General features: G+C 35.5%; 1 long non-coding RNA gene across 1 annotated transcript; it reads left to right on the top strand.

Moving 5' to 3' along the window:
• Nucleotides 1-389: 389 nt before the first annotated feature.
• LOC149414500 (uncharacterized) lies at nucleotides 390-5,897 on the top strand. Its single transcript, XR_016304107.1, has 4 exons — nucleotides 390-529; nucleotides 2,808-2,980; nucleotides 3,751-3,939; nucleotides 5,308-5,897. It is a non-coding gene; the product is annotated as an uncharacterized LOC149414500 (long non-coding RNA).
• The last annotated feature ends 1,223 nt before the right edge of the window (nucleotides 5,898-7,120 follow it).

Below are 7,120 nucleotides of genomic sequence, written 5' to 3'. Positions count from 1 at the left end.
ATCATTGCGTTATGATTTTGGTTGACGACCGGTGTATATCGTGTTTGTGAAATAATTTAAACAAAAATCAAAATTTGAAGTGTTGATTTTTGGTTTTCCCCAACATTTATACTAACTTTTAGTAATAATATAACTAAATTCAAGTATTAATTCAAAGTAAACATTCCATATTTACCGTGAAGCGGAATTCAAAACCTTTACCCAAATATTGACCACCTCTAGTGACGTTTCTATTTCTTTGTGCAGAGGCATATAACTCCGGTCTGTCCTTGAAACCCATTTGCAACCGACACGCCTAACTCTGTTTTCTTATGGAAAAAAATATTGTGGCAGAAAGCTGAGATCTCATTGGCTTAGAGTTTGACATCTCGCTCGAGGCCACACGGGACACGACGCAGTTGTGTGATGGCGTAAGATCATTTCGTGTCTAAAATTTAGCTAGTTAAATTTATTTGTGATGAAAATATAATCCGTGTAGTGTTAGCGAGGTAAAAATATATATTCAACCTAACCTAAATGTACTCCCTACGTAAGTTCAAATTTATAATGAATTGACAGTTTTTAGGTTATTACGCATCAGGATTTTGCAATCGCAAAATACGTTAAATGGCTTGTTAAAAGTGCTTCTTACCTACTTATTTACATTATGACATATGCCTTCTTGGCAAATATGTCTACCTTCACAGCGTATAAATGTTATCGATTACATTGACTCACTTTTCATAATAAAATAAAAATAGTATTAGGATGAATTGTACAGCGCCGTCTTTTGTGCAAAATCATCTCAAGGGCGCTGTTTATCAATGATTATCACGTTTTATCTTATTGTTTTAGTGACATTCAATAATATTAAACATGTGACCATGAGTTAATTTATTTTTCTTTTCAAAATAAGCAGATAAGCACAATCATGTTTGCAAATTTTTATTTTTCATTGTTCTTTTCGTTTTTCATTTATTCAAGTTTTTTGTTACTTTTGGGTTTTTTGTCTCAAATTAACAAGTGTCCACTGACAAAGTTTCCTCTTGATAACACGAGCCCTGATAGTTAATTTTCTTAGAACAATGCTTTGTCAGATGAACTTTGCTGTCAGGTAACATTTTGATATTTTTCTGCTTCAAAGACGTTTTTAATTTTAAAATTGTTTTTGGGCCAAAGAATGAATGGCTGAGCGGAATATTATTGTCTACGGTCGCACATTTTTTTATATGACTTTGATTTTTTCTGCCTTGCATATCATCAACGCTCCGTCGGCTATATCTGTGGTTAAGAAGTGTGCTTACTTTTCCCATACAAAAAACCCGAAAGTGACCTAGTGAGTGGTTTATTTACGTCTTCGTGCATTTTGCTTAGTAACGCAATGCCATTGTTGTTCCTTTTTTCTGAAGTAGTATTGTATTCTGCATAATATTTGTTTTCCATTTATACAGTTTTGTATCACTTCAGTGAACATCACATTTTTTATTCCGAAGTAAATCACATTCTTGCACTTCTAATTTTCTAGTGACATTTCTTCAACACATTCGAACTGTTGCCTTGTACTCGTGTTAGTAGGTTCATGTTATATTGACTAAGTAAGACCTGAGCAACCTAATTGATTCATGTTAATTATAAGAATATATCAGTTTTACATCATTCGCTTTATAATATATTGAGTTACCCAACACCAACCAGGTTAACTCGCGACAGACGGTACATGGGGTTGTTTATATCTTTACACTGAGTGGAAAACTTAAACTTATTCTAATTAGTCAATTCCACTAGAAGTTACATAACATATGTTGTCTTGCGTTTACTCATTGTCAGTAATAGACATCACCAAGTTTGTTTTACTTAGCACCCTGAAATTGAAACTAATATCAAAAATTTTGCTTTATACCAAATCTGGTCGCAAAAAACGGCTTAAGCCATTTAAAGAAACCTTTCTCATCTGTATAAGGATTCAGGGTGATACTGAGAGTATCTAGCACTCAGATAACATTGTAGCAACTGGTTCAACTCTTGCAAAACTCAACTCTAATAACGTATTTACATCGGTTATATTAATCCAGTCAAAATTTTGACCGGTCGGTGGCCGAGTTGACATCGCGCTTGGGTCCCACTCAGGCGTGGCGTGTTCAATTCCTCGGCCGGCCAAGTCCTCCATCACAACACAAGCAACATTTTCAGCTTTCTGTGGTGGTAGTAGGAGATTTTCAAATATTGTCAGGTTATTCGTAACCCGGGAATGTTTGTCTTTCTTTTTAAAAAAAAAAAAATATATATATATATATTTACTGCCAGTCATGTTTGTAAAGTCAACGCCGCTTTTAACTCTCTAAATGGTCTCTTTTCTGTCGTGTTATTGGTGAAAGCGGATATTTAAAATTTAAAAAAATTAAAAGTTTAATGTGTTAATGATTTTAAACATGCATCGAGTTTAAATTTAAAGCATAGTGGCAAGTGTATCCATGAAATATATTTCTTTTGATTTTGTTTAATTCCATGTTGGACTTATATACTAAGCGTAATTAACAAACTGTCAACTGGACACTTGTGAAATAAATAAGATTCCTTGAAAGCATTCTTAACTTTATGCGATAAAAAATTACCTTAATCGTATAGCAGGCAAAATTTTTAGACATCTGCTCTCCATATTGATATTGGACATCTTTGATGCTAGAGGTCAAAAAACGCTCCATATTATTTATTGTATGTGGTCCATTTCACTTTCGAGGTTTTGAGTATGTCGTTCCAACTGAAGGTGATCACTTTAAACTAATTATAACCCTCGTAAATATGATTATTTCATAAATATTCCGTTTCAGCTCTAACATATTTTGAGTTTGGACCATTTACCAGAAGGCCATGGACCTTCTTAACACAGAGAGTGTTTCCATCAAGGTGGAAGCAGGGTCGCAGGATGAGGACGGAGGTGAAATGCCGTATACCGATATAGATATCTACCTCCCCGACGTAAAGAAGGAATGTTTGGCGAGTAGTAAGTTGCATTGTAATGGATAGGTTTTCTAGAAACTGCACGTATTGTACAGGGCTAGCAGATTCTTCAATGACGACCATCTGCAAACCCTATAGAGATCTTAATTATGCCGAAATACTTGATTAACCTACATGACTGCAAATGAGGGCGATGCGTCCGACAATCCATTATTACGTTTTTTCCATGGAGTTTCGGGGGATACGGAGAATATCTACCAATCAGATTATATATAATACTATTTACTGCCAGTCATGTTTGTGAAGTCAACATCGTACTGAGTTCTCTTTAGGAGCTGAGCGGTCTCTCTTCTGCCGTATTATTGGTTAAAGCGGCCGTGATATATTTTTAAATATAAATCTAAATTTTATTGCGCACTGATTTTTGCCGCACGGTTATTGATTGTAAACATTATTTTAGTTTAAATTTAAATCACGATGTCAAGTAAATCCATAAAATATAATGCGTTCGATTTAGTTTAATTCCAAGTATGACTAATATGATAGGAACCACAATTAACAAACTGTCAACTGGACAATGATTATTTAATTTTTTTTACAATAATCATTTTTAGCTTAATGCGATAACATTATAACTTCTTGTATAAAATACTGTATAATTTTATGTACCTGCTCTCCATCTTGATATTTGACATCTTTAATGCACGAGGTCAAATAATCGTCCGTGATATTACTGTAGGTGGTCCAGTTTACATCCGAGATCTTACATATTTCTTTCCAACTGAATGTGATCATTATGTTATTTATTTTAAGCTGGGACCATTTACCAGGAGGCAATGGGTCTTCCCAACAGTGTTTCCATCAAGGTGGAACCAGGGTCCCAGGAAGAGGGTGGATGTGAAATGCCGTATGCAGATATAGTTATCTACCACCCGGACGTGAAGACTGAGTGTTTGCAGTATGCGGAGAGTACTCCGACAACCTCCAAGTTGGGTTACAAAGGTATGTTGGTTTCAGATGTTCGGAATTCCTGCCTGATTCGAAGACAGGACGTATATTCTTGTTAATTAAGTCCTTGCCGTTCATTAGTTATTCTGTTCACAAAAGACCTCTTCTTTTATATGATTTAAATTACATACCTATTTATTATGTGCTAGCTATACCCCGCCACGCTTTGCTGTGGCTCATTCTGTCTGTGCAGATAGTGAAACATTAGCGCGTGTTTCTTTTACGTCCAACAGATAGCACTACTAATAAAACAAGTTTTTCTTACAGACGGCGCTGGTTTTCAAAAAAATGTTTTTACCTGTCACAGGTGACATCTATAGGGTTTTCCAATAAGAGGTGTTATTTTGATATTCTATTGTGAAATATCAATGGTTTCGTTGCTTGTGTGGCACGTAGCGCCGCTTGTTGAAAGTAAACGTAGTCCAGATCAATACCATCCATTTCCGGCCATAAAAAAATCAAATCATCTCTCGATAGCGCAATCCATTCACCGTAATTGTTGCTCCAACCTCATTTTCTAAAAATTAAGGTCCAATGACTCTATTTATACAGTTTTGTATCACTTCAGTGAACATCATATTTTTTATTCCGAAGTAAATCACATTCTTGCACTTCTAATTTTCTAGTGACATTTTTTCTAGTAACATTTTGTCCAGATCAATACCATCCGATTCCGGCCGTAAAAAATCATTTATCATCTCTCGATCGCGCAATCCATTCACCGTAACTGTTGCTCCAGCCTCATTTTCGAAAAAGTAAAGTCCAATGACTCCGCCGGACCATAAACCGCACCAAACAGTCACACGTTGAGGATAGAGAGGCTTTTCAACAATAACTCTTGGGTTTTCCGAGCCCCAGATGCGACAATTTTGCTTGTTGACGAAGCCACCGAGGTGGAAATGGGCCTCATCACTCAAGATGATTTGCATTTGATTCACTCAAGTGAATTTTAATCATTCGTTCCATTTTAATTAATGGTGTAGTTTCTACTTGTCAAATGTCAAAAAAGGACACCTTCAAAAGTAACGAAATAGCGGTCTATTCAAAATAACAACTCCTACTGGAAAACGCTGTATATAAAATGGGTTTATAAAAACACACGAGTATTCGAATGCAAATTCGTGTCAAAACTTTAAAGCTATCGGTGAAGAACTTTCGGGGATTTGAGATTTTAAACAAACGATCCATTGACATTTTTATTTTTATAGATTGTTACATATAGCGCTGTGAAAAAATTAAACAGACCGCCGACACATCCGATTTTTGTTTGTTAAAGATAACCATTTATGCGTATCTTTTTTATATATATATATATATATTAACTGTACTTCACTAATTAAGCTTTTTTCCAATTCTTTTCAGACTTATTAGCGAACCCTAAGACGCATCCTGGTGAAAAACGATACTATTGTCCCCTTTGTAACTATTCTTGCATTCGAAATTCATCGTTAAAACAACACTTTCGCATCCATACTGAAAAGGAAAAAGAAAAACCCTTTTCATGTTCCGAATGCCGTTATACGTGTTTTCAAAGGAGGGTTTTAAAAATTCATATGTATACACACGGTGGAGAAAAACCTTTTTCATGTTCCGACTGCAACTATTCATTTTCAACAAAGGCACATCTAAAATATCACCTGTTTACCCACAGTGGAGAAAAACCTTTTTCATGTCCCGACTGCAACTATTCATGTTCAAAAAAGGGACGGCTAAAAGATCACATGTTCACCCACAGTGGAGAAAAACCTTTTTCATGTCCCAACTGCAACTATTCATGTTCAACAAAGAGACAACTAAAAATTCACATGTTTTCCCACAGTGGAGTAAAACCTTATTCATGTTCCGACTGCAACTATCAATGTTCTATAAAGTGGAATCTTAAAATTCACATGCTTACCCACAGTGGAGAAAAACCTTTTTTATGTCCCGATTGCAACCATTCATTTTCAACAAAGGGACGGCTAAAAGTTCACATGTTCACCCACAGTGGAGAAAAACCTTTTTCATGTCCCAACTGCAACTATTCATGTTCAACAAAGAGACAACTAAAAATTCACATGTTTTCCCACAGTGGAGTAAAACCTTATTCATGTTCCGACTGCAACTATCAATGTTCTATAAAGTGGAATCTTAAAATTCACATGCTTACCCACAGTGGAGAAAAACCTTTTTTATGTCCCGATTGCAACCATTCATTTTCAACAAAGGGACGGCTAAAAGTTCACATGTTCACCCACAGTGGAGAATATCCTTTTTCATGTCCCGACTGCAACTATTCATGTTCGACAAAGGGACGACTAAAAGTTCACATGTTCACCCACAGTGGAGAAAAACCTTTTTCATGTCCCAACTGCAACTATTCATGTTCAACAAAGAGACAACTAAAAATTCACATGATTTCCCACAGTGGTAAAAAACCTTTTTCATGTCCCGACTGCAAACATTCATGTTCGACAAAGGGACTGCTAAAAGTTCACATGTTCACCCACAGTGGAGAAAAACCTTTTTCATGTCCCGACTGCACCCATACATATTCAACAAAGGGACATCTAAAAGATCACATGCTTACCCACAGTGAAGAAAAACCTTTTTCATGTCCCAACTGCAACTATTCATGTTCAACAAAGCGACAGCTAAAAGTTCACATGTTTACCCACAGTGGAGAAAAACGTTTTTCATGTAATGACTGCAACTATTCAAGTTTTCAAAAGGGAAATTTAAATACTCACATACGCAAAGTTCATCAGATTCGGTTCTAGGGGCCCGGAGTAATAGTTGTTTGAAAACTGTATGAGCGACATGTAAACGATATCGAGAGACCATCCTCAGCTCAGGGAATATTCACTGTCGTTTAGCTATTCAATTGATCCAGATGCTCCTTCTCTACCTCGATTCCGTAGTTTAATCTTGCTTCACCGTTGCTTCGTTATGTATTCCAACTTATTAATTCAATGTTGAATTATTGTTAAACTTGAACTTTATTCAAGTTCTTGACGTATAATGTAATTCATAATCAAAATAAATGTACTAAAATTGCTTGAGACCTATTGAACGTTTTGAAAACCATTCATAAAAAGATCTAGCCATTTATTGTATGAATTTTATGTTTTTAGTGGGGCAATTCAATTAATTTACTGTTTATCAAGTTTTTTTTTTTTTACAACGTATATCTTTA

The sequence above is a fragment of the Hesperophylax consimilis genome, chromosome 20 (assembly GCF_061612785.1).
Source record: "Hesperophylax consimilis isolate HC1 chromosome 20, BYU_Hcon_1.0, whole genome shotgun sequence".
Lineage (NCBI taxonomy): Eukaryota > Metazoa > Arthropoda > Insecta > Trichoptera > Limnephilidae > Hesperophylax > Hesperophylax consimilis.
This window is presented reverse-complemented; position numbering and strand designations above follow the sequence as displayed.